The 18,685-nt window shown below is 40.5% G+C and overlaps 1 protein-coding gene and 1 long non-coding RNA gene across 4 annotated transcripts in view; one reads left to right on the top strand and one right to left on the bottom strand.

Moving 5' to 3' along the window:
* Fas1 (fasciclin 1 Fas1 domain-containing) overlaps positions 1–18,685 on the bottom strand; it is a 350,940-nt gene that overhangs the window by 181,207 nt on the left and 151,048 nt on the right. The window lies entirely within an intron of this gene.
* Positions 11,015–13,582, top strand: LOC144472885 (uncharacterized). The gene is made up of 3 exons (XR_013494497.1): positions 11,015–11,226; positions 11,313–11,654; positions 12,156–13,582. It is a non-coding gene; the product is annotated as an uncharacterized LOC144472885 (long non-coding RNA).

The raw sequence follows: 18,685 nt of genomic DNA, 5'->3' as shown, positions 1-18,685 counted from the left end.
ATTTCGTCCGAATGGAAATCGAGAGCCGCTAGGTAACAGCTCGCCCGAACGGAATAACCGTACCTCCGGTGTCCCGTCCAGTCGAATGGCGGACATTCCGAAATTGCCTGCCGCGAATACATTTCACCGGCAATTCTCGAGACAGACCCGGCTCCATGCTGCGACGAAAGAAACGGCGCTCCACCCGATACCGATAATCGGAATGGAAAGTCGATTCCGCTGGGCGAATCCGCCGATCGGCGCTTGCCAGATTTAAGAGGCAAACCGTCGCCGTCGTATTTGTACATCGTTTCACGCGCGAACCTTCGGAATTCATTTTGCTGCCGGAAATTCTCTGATTTAGCCTTTCATGCGATTTATGCTGGCCTCGCATTAAACCGTCTCATGGGATATTGTTCCCGTAATCTTCAAATATCTATGGACAAAGGTTAAGGACACTGCTTGTGGTAGTATCTCATCGGAGAATTGAAATATATTGTAGGTAAAATTTTAACTTCAAAGAAATCTAAATTTCTGATTGTTCATTTCCTGTATTTACAATTTACAATAAAAAAGTCTGGAAGAAATTTAATACGAAATATAATACCACATTTATTGAAAAATTTCAGAAGAGGAATGTAGAGAAAGCTACGCGAACTATTTTAGCTTGTAACTACCCTTACAGGCGTACTACAGGGTCGAGGTTTAGCAGAGAAAGACTTTTCTTAGTCAGCTATCGAACGTTTGAGATTCGTTAAAAAAGCTGTGACAGCAAATTTGACTATCTCTTGCATTATTCAAAAGCCAACCACAGATGGCGTGACGGTAACGATAATAACGGCAGTATAATAAATATAAAATAGCGAAGCATATTTGTTTATGCGATATTAAATATCTCTAACAACGGTAACATTCTTTCAATCCGCTTTAGAAAATTGATCAGTAAACTGAGATTTAATTATGAAAAGTAACAATATTCCCAGACGATTGTAAGAAACAGAAAGAAATCAGATTAAATCGTTTATCTTTGACAAGTTGAAAGTAGTGTAATAATATTATCTGGTTTATCTTTCTATTATCTAATCACTGTATTATTTAGATGCGCTATCGCTTAATAGAGAACTTGAATAAAATGTTGAAACATTTAAATGTTTTGGTATTAAGACATTACAAAAATAAACGTTTTTCTCTATTGTGTCAATTTTTCAAACTGAACAATTCATGAATGCACAAAATCTATATTTATCTTCATTGCCTTCTAAACACGGTATACAATAAGGTATCTGCAGCTCGCATGTAATAAAGTATTCATTATTTAATTGAGCATTTCTGCAGTATTTATTCCTCATAGTAGCCGTAGCATAAAAATTACAAACTAATTTCATCCGTAAAATTATAGATTTCCCCGAATAGCTCCGAGCACTGTCGTCACATTCGATACGAGTTCGCCGAGACGTCTGCAACTGTTACTGGAGCGGATAAGCATAAATGATGCAGTTAGGCCCAATTTCCTCCACGGCATCGATATTCGTTGCGCAATCAGCTTTGCAAAGATTTCTCGTAGAACCGATATAGCCGGATAGATGAACTAGTAAAGTTTCGGAATTAAAGACGATTAACGGAGAAGCGTAGGTACAGAAATACTTCGTCACGTTCTCTGCTCGGAACGGACGGGGACACGGTAATTCTTTGGAATCTCTGACACAACGCTAATCCGTGTCATTTGCTAAAAGCTGTCCGACCGTCTTTCGCATTTGCGACAGAGACAACTTCCAGCGATCCACCTCTCCTCTCCGGCCCTTTTCCGCCAACAGCCTATCCACCTCTCTTCACAATCCTCGACAGGACTGATGACCGATGAAAAACTTAGTCAATTAACGGGGGATTTATCGCCGGCTTTCGTTCGAGCATCTTTTACAAACGCGAAATCCCCGTGGATCGTTCGGTACAAAACGGCGAATCACTTTGAATTCCCAGAATATTTCTATATTCGCGGCGCGGCTAGGGGAGAGAAGAGAGGGGAGGGGGCAAGAAAGAGAGAGATTAGAGTATTTCACAGCGAGCATTTTAACCGTGCCTTTTCATTTCCCTTTGCGCGGACTATACAATGCTGCATTGTTTAAGAGTCCCCAGGCGGAACACGGTTCTCAATGAGATCGTTTAATGTAGCATTTCTCTCAACGATTCTTTGCCATTTCGAGGTAAATGAAACCTGTGGCGTTATAGGGCGGAGGCATTAGTTAATGAGAGACCTTGAAGAAGGCAGGAAGAATTATTATACCAATCGAGGAATTATTTCATAAAGTATGTGTATGTTCATTTTTTCATAGATAGAACCCAGTTTGTTCCAATGTGTTGGAAAATTCTGCATTATAAACATCGATATTACAAAGTTGCAGTGGAAAAATCATTTCGTCGCAAGAAACTGATGGAACAATAAAATATTACTTCCATTTATTACCATTTTAGCGACAGAGGGATAATATTTAAATATGTTACGTTTGTGAAAGGTAAAAAAAATCTCTTGAACGATTTATAATTTTATTTTTTAAAACTTTGTTACGAGAATAGGGGAACCGCAAGAGAGATAAACGAAGATATTTGAAAAAGATTTTGCGTGATAGGTGCATAAGTTTTTTGTACTTTAAATTTAGTTGAATGATGCAAGTTAGCTGTAAACTAATCATTCCAATAGATCTAAAAATTTCAGGGTTTGTTTTCTGAAATAAATTACGACAAATCAATGCAAATAGCAATGCGATTCTAGAAATTGTAAAGCATAAGGCCAGGACGAGTGTAATACCATTCAATAATGTCTATTGTTATTAGGGTTAGATATCTAGCAGTTTATATGACAGGAATTAGAAGCTCTTGGGAACATGGTCTTGGTAACAACACCAATTTCTGATAAGCACTATGACATTCCATTGCAGTACGATCAAATGGAGAAACACTAGAATGGTTGCTTGCATTCTTTTTTTGCTTAGATGTCAGAAATTTTGCCTTGGCATTTTTCGCACGATATTCCAAATAATTTCTTTGCCTTTTTTAAATTCTCTTTTCTTGTCCTTGATTTATTAAAATTATTGAAATTAAAAATGTACGTTTTGTTACCTTATCTTTTTTACAAACGATTAAGACAATTTCTATTTTGCACAAAAGTTTCCAATCTATTCATAATTTGCACAACCTAATAGGCCTAAGCAAAGTAACTAAGAACTAAGTACTTGAAAACACAGTTGAGAGATTACTTCAAACGTTGTTGGACCTTATATTTAATCATTATTTCCAAGACTATCGTCAGTGACGACTTCACTCGCGTCCGCAAGCAATCCTGAAATCGAAACACAGTTTTCTCTGATCCACGTTGCCGTAAACCGTCTCGTAAAACTGAGAGTTCGCATTCAGATCCGCAGTCTGGCGGCAACAATAGCCGCGGAACGAACCCCGAAGAATAAGATCAAGCAAGCAGAGGATACAGGAGACGCCGTGGATCCGGCGATAGAATTACTCGAGGCTGCATAGCTCGGCATGCAGTCGACAGGCAGATAATAGTTGGGAACCTCCATTACTAGATGGGAACAGAGCGGCGGGGGGAGAGATACACATTATAGACATTCGTCTTTGTAAACTGTGTGGAGCAGGTGAGCATGATGCGAGGGGCGCACGCGTCGGATAAAATACAACACGGCGAAGGTTGGTAACGCGAGCGAAGCGTCTTCCCGTCTCCGCAGCGGGGACTAATACTGAAAAGGAATTCGTCGCCGGCTACCCGGAAGGAAATGCGGATCCGCCGAGGGGAAGCTATCTAATCCATGCCATTTGCAGAAGGCTCTTGGCCGCCTTTCTCTTCCGTGTCGAGGGAGGTCTATTCCCTGCCACCTCCGCGCCGCTGTTTCTCCTTGCCTGTTTCTCCTCATCCCCACCCACCATCCTCTGGCCCATCCGCCAATTCTCTGGACCGGCGCCCTCCAACCCCTTCGTGCTTCAGCCGATCTCGGTTTCCTTTTTCGGAATCAAGCACTCGAGGCTGCACATCGGTGCAGCAGTTATCACGCGGCCGTTCTTTCTGCGAAATAAGTACGTGTCGCGCGGGAAACAGGAACCAATCTCGGCGGGCTTAAGCCGGCCGGGCAATTCCTGCAATTTCGTGGAGAGACGAGAGAGAGAGGGGGGAGAGGGAGAGAGAGGACGCCGTGGAAGACCGAGCTATCACCCGGATTCCGTTTCAAAATCACGGCCCAGATTAACCGCGACACTGGCTTATCCTGGTAGAAAGATCGCTCGCGTGTTACGCGCGGAAACCCGATCTCCAGTACCCGAATAACTCGGGCCATTGTTCCGACCGAGAACTTTCGGAAGATCGATTTTTTCGGGTTATCCCGGAAATTGGGCTTCGACGATCTACGTGGGCTGCGGGGAAAGCTGCTCTCGTAGTCGGTTCAGCTATTGACTTTTTTGCGCGAACCTAACTGAACTCGCGCGGAATAATAAATATACGTTTAGCGCGATCCAAGGGCTGTATAAATTATGTAAATATGGGACGTGAAACAATGAATGTCGGCAATTGAATCAGCTACAATTATAGCAGCGTAAATTACAGTTTTATTGTTGCTGTATTTTTTTTTTATTCTTACTATGATTTTAACCCATTCAATTTATACAATGAAGACGTCGAAATAATAACGTACAAGCATTCTCGACAACACAATGAATTTTACGTTACATATATAAAGAAAAAAGAAAACACGTTACGTATATCGGAATAGATTTTGGATAATTTCATTGCTTGCAATTTTTGACACTTTTATGGTGGAACAGAAACAAAATTTGTCGGATTTTACCGCATATAATCGTTTTTGTTGTTTCATAAACAAACTATTGTTCACAATCTATAAAATCTCTGTAATTAGTAATTATAGAGATTTTGTATGAATTGACAATGATGCTACGAAGGCTTTTTTTTGACCTATATTGATTTTATAATTGCGCATGTCACACGTGTGCGCCACAAAGCATTTCTACTATTTTTGGACTGGATCCATTTGGCGGGATTTTGCAATTTAACCCTGGACCGGGCGCGTCCGTTAAAGTTACTTAACCCTTTGACTACTGTTGGCGCCTATTGGCGTCCGACACACGTTGGTTTCCCGGCGCTGTAGGCGCCAATAGGCGTCAAGATCAAATTTCGCCCCCGTTTATTATTAAATTTGATTAATCATATATTGCGTAATATTTATGTTATATGTTGCAAAAAAGCTTAAAATTATTATTCACTTCAAGTAATATTGGTTTAATGTAATAGAATCCGATATTTTGAATATTTTAATATACTTCCTCAGAAAATGCATGTTTAACGAAAAACTACGGCCATGCCAAAATCTGCCGTAGTCAAAGGGTTAAAGACCTGTAAAAATAACACCGCGAACAAAAACACGCTATTATGACTCTTAACTAAAGACTAATGCATCTATTGACAGTTGGGTGAAGCCACTTAACATTTCGTTAAAAGATGTAGAAACCGTGACAAGGAACAAGAAATTTGTTAAGTTTGAAGTTGTAAAGAAAGAGAAAACTGGGTTGGTAAATAGAAAAGACGTCCATTTTACCCATGAAATAATTAAGATAGTAATAGCAATATAACATCGTTCATCAAGCTGTGATAAAGGTGTTTTTAGCAATGGATTTCGTATTATAGACGCAGACAATTGTGCAAATCTAATAAAATGGAGTACAATTTTTTTCATACGTAAAGACGTAAAAATAAATTTTTTTACGAGAAACATTGAACAGCATTTTAACGTTATTTTCATTTTTTTTGGTATCTTTACTTCGAGGTTACAAAGTCTTGCACGAAAAGAGACAAGGTAACAGGAAATAGAAAAATGAAATGACGCTGAAAAGAGTCAAAGAATCTGTTTAAAATTTATAAAAAATGAAAGTGTTAAAATATTAAAAAATCGTATGTTATAGTGAAGGAAATTACACAAATTGTAACGACAATGATATATGAAAATTAATTAATGAATGCAAAATTAACGAGGGAAGGATGATTATTAAGGAAAAACTGGTTTATGATGATTTCAACGCGTCAATGAATTACAGCAGTAATGGTATTTGTTGCAAATTAAACAATTTCTCCTGAAAACATTTTCAGTGAAGTGTTTAATGACGACGTCATGGCAATTCGCAAAATATCGGATTCAAACGTTACTACATTTTCTTGAACGGTATAGATTTTATTTTGACAATATAATCGATATGTTGAAAAAAAGTTGCGGAAACATATTTTTATTTCGCCTACATCGAGCAAATGTTGAAATTCCATCGAAACAATCCAATTGCATCTATTAGCTGTCGTTCGAAAGTCGGAATTGCTATCCGTAATCCGAGTAGAGACGAACTGTGCAAAAATCTCGTATTTACAGGAAATCGACAGGAAATTGAAATCTGCGAAAATCGGATTTCGAAATCAAAACTTGAGATGAAAATGTCGCCGCAGAAAATCTTATTATGAAATGTGCCGTTGCAGTTTTCGCGCAATTTGCTCGCGTCGTGGCGCGCAATTTCGACCATTATGTGCCGGCGTAGGTATAATGATTTACTTTCATCGCTTACGGATAAATCAGAATTATCCGGTTGGCATTGCCTGCGCAGTTCTCGTTTCGTGAAAATCGATTTTCGTACCGTGGAGTCGCAGTATTGCGATATGGAGCTTTTCATATTTACGGTGTCATTGCAAATTATACTGGATGAATAAATTAATTTGATCATTTCAAATATTTCGCTACTTTCTGCTAATATGAAAAATTGTCACAGGTAGAAATTGTTTGGTTCGAGAGATGAATGTTATGGTAACCAGAAAATGCTTCCTAAAGTTATACTTATCGCGATTTTTATTTCACAGAGTTTTTCGTAAATTACATGTTCTTGAAATGAAATATCGAAAACATATTTCCCGAATGTTTTCAATTAACACCATCAAAATTTGGAAATTAGTTACAGAAGGTTCATAGTGTTTTGATTAGAGATCAGATCTTAATATTAAAATCCAGATTGAAAAAGTGAAAGAAGCCACCAAAATCGACAAAAGGGAACATATAAAACTATTTTTGCATTCTCGAATAGCAATGTTGAATTTATCGATCGATTTAAACAGTCACATTCAACTGTTCTTCTTCTTCTTCTTCGTTTAAAAAATATGTTGAAAGTCACTCCTGTGCTGCATCGCTTGAAATATCGCCTCGAACTTCGCAGATATTTCTCACCATACCGGTCGTTCCAAAGTTCCTGCAGTAATCGTGTAAAAGTGCGCTCATTTTGAAATCTTCCACAACTCTGTCTAAACTACTAAAAATTCATAGAACACGATTAATCGATTAAAATCGATATGCGATACAAACAAGCGCTCGAAGACTTAGAAACTAACATCTTAGATGTGTAACTCACTTTTAAGAACTCTAATAACTTGAAAGCGATGTATGCTAGAACTGTAGGTTTCGTAGTTGCGGCCTTAACTCGAATGTTTCAAGAGTCCTTCAACGAAACACATTGCAGCGGTAATTGTCAGAAAATCGTACTTGTGTACGGATAGTACGTAGGCGCAACTCGTAAGTGGTTAACGAGATGTTTCAGCAATTCTAGTTGCATGGGACACGTTGTGTAAACCATTCGAAGTGACCATCAATAAATAGCAGCGACTTTAAGGCAACAAGAGTTCTGCTTGTCACCGTGGTTGGCGACTATAACGAGGCCCTTTTGGGCTGCAAGGTGAGAGAACTTTCCACTCACCCTAGCACAGTGATATCTAGTTGTTTGTACTGCACCGACGTTTCCATAGATTCCATTACGATAGCGGACCGGCACCTGGTGTACTTTACCCCTAGGACCGCTTTATGCGCTTCGCCATGCGTTACTTAGAATGACCGACGAGGAATCATGATTTCCTCTATTCTCGAAGCTGTTTGCGAATTCTTGATTGCGACCGCTTTAGACATTGTTAAAGATTTACCCCGGACATTTAACGTCTTCCTGCGCAGGGGCACGCGTGGCTCCCTTGAAAGTCGCTGGGCGTTGTCGTATCCTAACGTAACGGCACGGAAGACCGAGATCAAAAGCAACAGAAGCGAAAGTGACGTCGACAAATAATTGTCAAATTTATTCCAAGTTTTTTTTCCATGCGATGCAAAGTAATCATTTGAAGTAGACGGACTCGTATCCTTCCAATCAACTGATACGTCCATTGAAATTCTTTGAAACTGTGATACGCGGTGGTTTTCCTTGCAACCGGCACAGAATTAACCCATCTTCCTGAATTTGCTGAAAAAGCAAATAAGAGAAAGTTTTTCCTTACCGCGATTCTCATGGATTTCCTGAAAAACGAACAGGACACGATCAAGCTCGAGGAACGCAGTAATGGATTAGTAATTTCGCGAATATTGCAGCAGTCGTTTTAGAGCTCTCTATAAATATCGATTACGCGGCTTTCACGACGATGAAGAGATTCAGCGAGCGAACACATTACGAGAGTCCGTTGTGAATCAATGGAAATGCTGGAAGATAAGGAAATCGCGAACAGAACAGAGGGGATACTTCGAACCAGAAGATATTCCGAGCTACGCGAAGATTATTTCCACGGTCGTGTATTATTATGATCACGCAATAACCAGAAACATTACGGCGGGGAGCAGCAGGTGTATACGACATTCGAAGTAATCTTACTTCGATCGGAATGGTAACTTTTTATTGGATCGGTGAAACTGTGGAAAGTAGATTCAATATAAAGGTCCCGACGATCGCAGGCTGCTACTAGTTACCGCAACTTATAGTTAGATGTCCGTTTAAAGTATCCGTGAACTTCCACATGTGTTGCGCAGTACACAACAAAGGGTTCCTTCCTGTAAACTACTTTCAAATTGGTATACCTACGAAAATATATTTCCTCTTTCGGAATACCTGGTGTAAAGTATTTACGATGATAATAATAATAATTTCGCTCGAAACGTTTGGCATAAAATTCTTCATTTTAATCCGTTCGTTTCTTTGTAATTATTACGCTGCTATAAACCCCGCACGTGTTATCAGCGGAAAAGTAAGTAATGTATACTATATAAGAGCAGTAAATTGGAACATTAACTCCAAATTTTTGGATCTCGATTGTACTGCTACTTTTTGAGGTACAATTGTTTGAAAGCTGGATGTGAATTACCCAGTATGACATATAGGCACAAGTATAATACAATTATATAGGTATTTTTATATTTCGTATTTCATCCAAATCCTATAAGGGTCTGGAAGGTACATCCGGTAAAAACCAGTATTTTGTCGATATTCTAGTTTGTTGGAAGCCTCTGGATATAGAATTCGTGGCACGGAAGACAAAATTTGAACTTTTAATCACCCCGCATCCATCGCTATCTATTGTTCGCGGCATAACGCAGTGTGCAGGTTGCAGTATGAGTTCGACTCGAATTGCAGGGTTCCCCCGCGCAAAGAATAATGCCGGTGTTTGGCAAATTTCCAGCAACTACGGGGTCCGAGCACTTTCACCGTGGTAAGAAACTTTTTACGACCAGTGATTCGAACAGCGCTTACCTCATACGGCTCATAATGCACGATAGATATCCATAACGCGCGCCGCGGCAAGTATGAACACGAGACTCCGGTTGTTTCTTCCGCTCAATGGCGTAGAAGCGACTCGGAAATTGCGACGCCCTGCCTGCAAACTCTGCTAAAACTCCTTGTCTGGGTTTCAGCAATACGTGCAAGTTGGCCCGAGCGCTATTACTACCAAAATATCCCGACATGGATGCTCGAAAATATCGCGGGTAGTTTAATCGATTGCTCGAACTTGAGGAAACATTGTCTTACAGTCGGATCCGTGTGGAACTATCGTGCGCAAATCGGATCCCTAGCTATAGTAGCCAGCTGTAGCTTGTAATTTCCCGTCAAGAGGTGCAAATTTGCTAAGTGGAGGCACTAGCGCTCTTTGCGACCGTTCCCAGCGTAACGTAATGTCTCCTTCAGAGAGCAGTATTATATTAAAATACCTGTCACAGGCATCGTATGTTTTGACAAACAGAATTCGCTGTAATCAAATTTGCCGACACCGGTGCACGTCAATAGTTGTAACAATCAAGTCCAAAGCATTTGTATCGCGTGCTCGAGAACGAGTCATTCTGATCTCGAACTAAAATAATCCTACAGACGTTGACAAATTTCGTTGAGAAAGGAAACCATCAGATTGAAAATTTATGTGCTCTCTCTCTCTACATGAAACTCTTAAAATTTGATGTACGATTTTTTCTCGTCATTTTATTGCGCTTCAATGAAACGCGTGCCGTTAGAATAACTTGAACCGAATAACCGAACGTGGAATTGTTTACGAGATCGTCTCAACCAAATCCACAATGAGAATCCAAAAGTATTTCTATGTCCTAAAAATGTCGCTTCTCCATCGATTAATAACATTCTGCTAAAATTTCAGGATTTCCGTCGCATAGAGGCAAGAAATTTGAAAATCCGCTATAGCTTGACTCATCGTTTAGCAATCTGTGGCGCAGAACGATCTAAAATCCGTTAAACTAATTCGATTTTAAACACCGTGGACACGGCAGGAAGTTGGCTAATTCTGTTACGAATCTAAATTTAATATAGGTAGCGGGAAGGCTGAAACGGCCATAAACGAAATGAAACACGCAGCCTGGCAGAGGTTAATCGACACGGCCAATCGGACTGGCTATTAGATAGTATACGTACACATATGTATAGACGTCCGAACGGAACAGGAAATGTAATGGCTCGAACATAATCGGTAACCGGGTCACGGTTCGTGGCAGCTGGTGTCGACCCAGTTTCGCTTTCGTGGAAAATTAGATCCTAGGCGAATCATGGCTGAAGTTGTTGCGAGTAAACATGTGCGGGGATAGGGTCGGAACAGGTCTCGCGATGCATTGGCGTAGGTAATTACCGTAGCCCGTTGTAAAAATTCTTATTTTTTCAGTCACAGGTTTAGACGTTAGACAGTCGTCTACCAGCTGGAACTTCTCCTCCTTGAGCATACAGCGGCGAGCAAATATATTGGCATGGAATAATTATTGCAGTGCAACTATCTGTAATTGTGAACAAAAATTGGATTAACCCCTTGCACTACGACTCCTACGACTCGTCGCCGTTAGTGAATTAAAGTTGAAGAAAGAATTGTGTCAAGCATAGGCGATCGACGTGGGAATCGGCGCAGCTCGGGAGGTGATAACAAGTAGACGTATAAAAGCTAGTTTGCACGGTGACGGACGTCATTGTGACGCACGTTATCAAACACTTTTCAATTTCAGCCTGGAGGGCAGTTGCGCCGTACACATTAACAGCGCCTCGGAAAGCAGGTGATAGGTGGTAGTTAACCTGCTTACCTGACCTAGCCCGCCACCATCTCGTGTCTACGGTCGGTTCAGTGATTTACGGAATAACCTAAATATCCAGAGCCCCGAGTGCCAGCAATTATGAAGCATCGCCATAACGGCGGGGAAATAGCATCGTTCCCGTTTTCGTAATCAGCGCGTTAGCGGAATACCAAGACCACGGAAAGGGATTGCGGCACCTCGATCAGTCCACTTCCGCACAATCCCCTAATACCGGCTGCTGCTATTGCTGCTGCTACATTGATCGAGTACACTTCGGTAGGAAATGCTTCATTTTACGTAAGAGATGTGGAACGTATCGCTCGCACCCAACGATAGATTGAAAATAGAAACGCGGGGCTTCTGATTGCAAAAGACGATTAAAAAGCAGAAGAATTTTTATAGCTCCGTGAAACTTTGAATTCACATAATCATTCATCAGTCTTTTCTCATTTCACTTCATCTTTAACTACAATATAGAAAAAGCGCCTTCTGTTGTTTGTTTCTGCTTCTTACTCAAGGAGGCTCATCTTCGCGTACTTTACCAATATAACTGGACTCTGTAAAGAACATAGTTAACAAAGCAACGATTAATTGACTTTTTTCTCATAAAATTGTACATTCTTAGGGTAAAGGCAGGGCGCTTCGTTACATAAAATTTCAGATCAGGAAAGTCTAAAATATCTCTAAATGTGTGCTTTAATTGCACTGAATTTTTTCTGAAACTATAATTGTAATTTATTATAATACGTAATTAAATGCAATTCTGCAACGTTTCAGGGATTGTTACCCAGACCGGAGAAGGATACGCTTTTGGGCGTACAGCCCTATAATCTACTGTGCGTAACGCACCAAGAACATGGGTAATGGGTACTAAACGTGATTACACCGTAACTAACGCTAACCGGATTTTCATTCTTGCATTATGTTACCTTAGATGCAATGCAAATTTCCTTCCATATTTTTGGCATACGAAATACATGGCGCCATAACAGCCATTATGCAGTATTTTACAATATCTTTCTGAGTTTTCAAAAACAAACCTTTAATTACGTGGTTGATCTTCGTCTTCCAAAGATGTGAAAGAAAATTTGTATTACGTACAAGGCAACCTAATAGTTAACACAACATAAACCATAAAGTGGCTTATTATCCTTTAGGTTACAGAATAGAATATAAACTAATCATTTAGTTAGGAGTAATACAGCGCAAATCACAGAAAAGATAAATATTGTTGCTGTAAATATTTTTATTTCTAACCATTATATTGATACAATTATATTGACCATAAAGAGTGCGGCGCGACTCCATCCCTCCTCCTTCTCTCTCTCTCTCTCTCTCTCTCTCTCTTTCTCTCTTTCTCTCTGTTTCTAATATTTTAAAAAAGTATCGTGGTTTTCAATTTCAGATACAAATACACCTGCGATGTCCTTTAGCAATAGTAGAAAGAGCCGAGTTTGGTATTTTTATTTGCTAACCAACATATGGTGCGCTATGTTACAGCTGGCACTATTCACCATTGTGATGAAAATATTTTTAGAATGAATTCAGAAGCAGAAAAATATTTCTGGATTCGTTTTTATTGAACGCTATAAAATTTATGTTTAATTTGCCTATTCATATCTTAATGAAGATTGTCACGGTACCGAAAAGAACATTTTGTGATGTAATATTATCATGCAAACTCAATTCTCGTTGCTTCGTTCGAATCGCAGACACTAGTTCAATTTTCTTTCGAAATATCAGGTTTAAATACCACATTGAGATCAAATTATCAATGTTAAAATACGTGTCTTCCAAATTAGTAGTCGTGACGGCAGGTAAAAACTTCAATCAATTCCAACAATAGTTCCATCCTGTTTTTAATCTGGCAGAAGCCACGGTAGGCAATATTGTAAGAGAAAGTCGATATGTTTTACCATAGTCTATTGTCATGTGCGTGAGAAAATTGACCACGAACTGTTCACGTATTCGTTAAAGCTGTAGTGTTAATTTTAAACGCTAATTTTCCTAACGGGCTAATTTTAAACGAATTGCTGTATCCTTCGTCAACGAGAAATTTTGCAGCACAAAATATAGTTTATGTAAAAGTATCGATACTTCAAATTAGAAAATATGCATTAATCTCGTAGTGCTCAAACAGTCAAAGCATCCATTTGCCATCTTAAGGGCTCGTTGCGGGAGGCGCATGCAATCTGTATCACGATATTCACTTCCAAAGAATTTCTGCTATACGAATTTGATATAATTCATAGCCGGCAATTATAAGCTGATATTTCAATTGGAAATTCAAAATGGAAAAAAAATTGATTTTATATGAACTGAAAGTTGAAAATTATAATGTATAACGGTTCATACACTTTATTAAAAAATTAACATTTTTTGAAGTGCATAGTCGTCACGAAGAAATGACAATAGTTTGTACTACGATGAGCATTCTCGTGATGCGTACTTTGCTGTTTAATCATAATATTTGTAGAAACTAAAATGTATTTGTAAATTTTAAGATGTTGAAAATATTCGAAGTCCAAGACGAAATAAAACGTAAAGATGAAAGAATATAAATAATGATTATTTATGAGAAAATTGTCCATGGTATCTGGATAAAATAGATGCACGCTTTTCAAACTTGTGAACAGCCGTAAAAAACATGAACATGTATGAAATGGAACACGAACTGCTCCGAGTAATCCTGAGTGTAGTATCTGGAATACAAATAAAATACCGAAGCAAAATATCTACGCTAAGCGATTGGCTCGGTAAGAAGATGACGATCCCATTAAGCCGAGGTCTGCTGCCGGGTCCTGACTCGACGAAAAAGGATGATCGCCGACAGGACAGCTCGCCAGTTTACTGCAGTGTTGTCTATAAGTATCCGCGGTGATGCCGGGTCGTGGCACAAGGGGTAGAGGACGTAACTAGGTTGCCGCAGAGTGACGTCACAATTGCCCTAACCTAACCCACTTTCGCAGTGGGGTCGTGGCACGCTCGGCGCCGTATTCCGCAAATATTGCCTGAAAATTACGAGTCAGAGGACCGAGACACGTCGCCAGGCCGGTCGCCGGTCGCCGGTCGTCTCCCCGGTCGCGACACGCGAAATTAAAGGGAGCCGTAGCCAGAATGCAAATTCATTAGACTCCCCCATTCCTCTCCGCAGCTACCAATAGCCGATTTTTCTCCTCGGAGGTCCGCGTATGGATTTTCCTCCCGAGCGACCCAAATTCCCAACCTGGAACCGTACTGTTCGAATGCATCCGCAGGATTGGCGGGATTCTGATAGCTTTGTCCCGGTCCACCGAACTTGCCACTCCTGACTGCATTAAGAGGATCATAGGGGAATTGCTTTGTAACCTGCTTTGTAATTTTGTGGGGCTTCGGGGATCTGGTGCAACGGAATCAGACGTCTCTAATTCGGCGACGCTTCGGTTCGATTCCAGTCACCCTGCGTACGGTGTTTATCGCGATGTTTGATGTCAGCCTAAACCGACGCATCAATGTCAGCCGCCTGTCGTATACCAATGGACCAACCCATTAGCGAATCAGATCGCCGAAAATGACTAGTCGTCATTCAGTATGCTGGACGTTGCTTATTGATCTCTTACTGTAGGATCTGTGTCACTTCTATCTCATCATCTAGCTAGGCATATACGTCGTTCTCGAAAAACATATGTATGCCTACCAATCGGTATCAAGTATCCATACAGATCGTTCGAACCATGCTCTGCGTTACTTCCTAATAAATTCTCGTTCTTCGATTGTTAACGTCGCACTCTCGGGCAGAACCCTTGATAATAATAAAGTGAAATGGACAAGTCAGTCGCTGTGAATCATTTAACGCGTTTAAAGCAACGATAAATTGGTGCAACGGCGAAGGTGTGCACAAAATGTGAATGGTATATATATTTACGCCTTTCGTACACATTGGTGGACTTTGTATACATATATGCTTTTCGTAATCAAAGGGTGAAACGTGTTGCACTCATTCGCCCACCTAGAATTCAACGGCGATCTCGCGAAACATTTATATCGTGACCTGCGATATTCATCCATCCAGAGTTCTATAGTTCTGCGGCAATGCGGGGAAGCTAGACTCGATGCTAGTTCCTAGCCTCTAGGTCGAGAGACGATAATTTACGACCGGGTCACTTTGAACACCGATGGACTGCTGCGGGCGTTGCACGGTAATGTCGCGTTGAAAAGAAAAGCTGCCCTCTTTTAGAACTACGGTTGGCTCACGAGCGGACTCTGCTTTAAATGATTGATTCCATAGGTTCTTTTTTTATAGACGGCGATAAAGGCTAGACCTCTGGTCTTAGATATGCTTCTGTACAACGTGTCACAGGTAACAGCACTTATGTTGCATACGTAGCTGCTAACAAAAAGTCTGCTGCAATCGTAGCTTAAACAGAGCAATTTTCTCATGCACTCCCTAATGGAACAGCAACGTTGACTACTTTACAGCACGAAGTACCCAACACTTTTACACTTTATTCGTAATGCGTCCCTCTTGTGCCAAATTGACTCTACTATAAGAAATCAATTATAATAAGAGGCAGACAATTTCGTTTCCTAAATATTTTCCTGAAAATAAAAGAAAACATGTATGTACCATATGTGCTGGACAGACTGGCTCTTTTGTATTTTTGGTCTGTCCTTACATTTCATAATATACTATGAAACATGAAAATGGTGACACCAGGGACAGAATAGGTTCACCTATCTCCGACGTGTTCTCTGAAACACATCACCGTCAAAAGACCGCGGTACACTCGCAGCAGAACCCTTGAATGATCGCGATCGCGGGCGATGGGCGTGCCCTGCTTGTTCTAGATCGCGAAGCGATTTCCAGAAAGGTTGGAACGCGAACAAAACCGGGAACGCGAGGAGGGAAGTTAATCGGGCCGAACGCAAACGGTCGAATTAAACGACGCCGCGTTAAAACCTAATCCCGTTCCGCCGCTTCCACATTCACGCGGTGGAAGTCTCGATTACTCGCGGCCATTTCCGCAGCCGGGCAGCCGAAGAAAGTCCGTCGGCGTGGACAATACACCGGTAACACAGAAAATAAGTTAAGCCGAGCCGGGGCGGGGATGGATATCGTTTGATCGCGTGCCAGCTCTGTATCGCGAACGGTCTCGCTCGAATTTTCCTCCTTGCCGCGGCTCGAATCCGTAGATCGCCGTCACGGGATTAGAGCTGCACGACGGGAACTGCCGGTTAAGCGTGCCCGCGAAGATCGTCGCCAGAGTTAAGAAATCAAGTCCACGCGAATGCGAACGGGAGCGGGAACTGGAACGGGAACTGGATTGGAGTTGATTGGTTGCGGGAACCGCAGCGGAGAGCCGCACGCGATTCACTGACCTAAATTCCGATCATAAGCTCGAACAATACGTCTTCGCGAACCCAATGACGACGACGACGACGACGCCGCCGAGCTCGGGGTCGTTTCGTCGCGCGACACATTATCGGATAATTGTATTTCCGCGTCGCGAAGTGTCGCACGCGTACGATTTCTAGGCCAGGAAGCCACTTCTGTTGCTCGAAGCCGTGCTGCACCCGCTGCGTACAACAGGCCCCGGGCCGGAAGTTACAGACAGTGAAAGAAACATTGCAAATATGTAACTCTAAATCATTACATTATACGTATTATGCTAAAATACTGTTCCAACATGCGATTAACACGTTTGCTATCAGTGTCGTACATGCGGGACGATCACGATTTTTTATCTCGCGTGAAGAACATCGAAATCAATTCATGAATGACGCCATTTAAAATCGTAACACGTAGTATGAAATTTGGGGAATATCTATCTTCTATTTGACGAAATTTTCATCATATTTTGTAAGAGGATACGATGTATTTGATACGATACATATGTATAATGAATGTCACTATGTACGCTGGTGACATGGTGTTAATATTCATAATGATTAAAATCTGTGTGGTAGATGTACCTAGTTGCTTATACGGATATGAGAGACAAGATGTCGATGATGTCCTATGGCAGTGTTCTGTACCTGACACCCGCAGATTGAAATTCATTTGTGATCCGAGATTACGCGGCTTTCATCTTCCTATGTCACGAACGTGCTATTCCACAAACTTGCAAACATTCTACGTAAGATTTTATGTTCTTTCTTGAACGATTGTGGATTATACGTGTAATATCATTATATTTTTTATTTCATTGTATAAAAGCAATTTTTTTATCGTTTATTGCAGTTTTATAAATAATTCAAGATTTAAAAAAATAAATGCCCCGGCTTACTTACCTCGGCATCCATTTTTCGTTAATATCATAAACATTACTTGGAAATGAAAAATACCGCGGTTAAGTAATGTCAGATAACTAATCGTACTCTAAAGTTAAGTTTTCATTTTCGTTCCTGGTCTGCACTATGCAATCCGAAGTAGGGCAATTATCTGCCTCCGCAGTAGGCGCCGAGCTATCGACGTTAATTCTTGATTAGTCCTGCAATTATTCCCGATAAGGTGCTCGTCGGACATGCAATTAACTTGACCGGCTCTTTATCTGATTCATTAGCCGTCCTTGTCGGTCGTTTACTACGGCATGTTCGCAATAGGTTATTGTTCGGTCAATGACTTGTTTTAGACTAGTTCCAACGAGGTCTAACACAATCTGAACGCGTGCTGATTTTATACCGATTATACGAGTCTCATTATAGTAAACATCAGGAATCAATATAGTTCCGTAACATTCTTTATTTAAAAAGTGTTCGAATTTATTTTTAAGAATTTATTCAAAGTAAGGTTCGTGCGGCTTTTATCTTGAACCCATTTATATAAAGTTAATTATGGATATCTTGTATAAAATAGAGTTAATTACTGAATCTATCTCGCTTGAATTTTTAAATGTATACAGTTATAGAAATGCAATGCTACGTATAATAAACATGAAATTAAAAGATGCGCGCATGATGTACAAAAGTTTAATTTTCGTGGTGGTATTAAAGCGTTCTAATTTAAAGAAAAAGTTATGCCCTTGAGAGTTAAATATTACTCTTAAATATTACATGCACGATATTATTAACACTGAAGTGAACGTTGTACTTGATTCAATCTCATTGCGTTTTCTGCACTTAAATTTCATTTATACGCACGCGCGCAGATGAAAGCATTTCCCTTGAAATATCTCGGGTCTTTGAGGAATTATAATTAACATATTAAATACATATCCGAGCTCTATGGCTTGCCACAGGGCAGAATATTTTCTCTGGCGCTCCCCAGAGCAAAGATAATCTTAATATTCTCCGGCGTAAGGCAAACCCATTCACAAGACGATCATTAA

The sequence above is a fragment of the Augochlora pura genome, chromosome 1, assembly GCF_028453695.1.
Source record: "Augochlora pura isolate Apur16 chromosome 1, APUR_v2.2.1, whole genome shotgun sequence".
In the NCBI taxonomy this organism is placed as follows: Eukaryota; Metazoa; Arthropoda; class Insecta; order Hymenoptera; family Halictidae; genus Augochlora; species Augochlora pura.
This window is presented reverse-complemented; position numbering and strand designations above follow the sequence as displayed.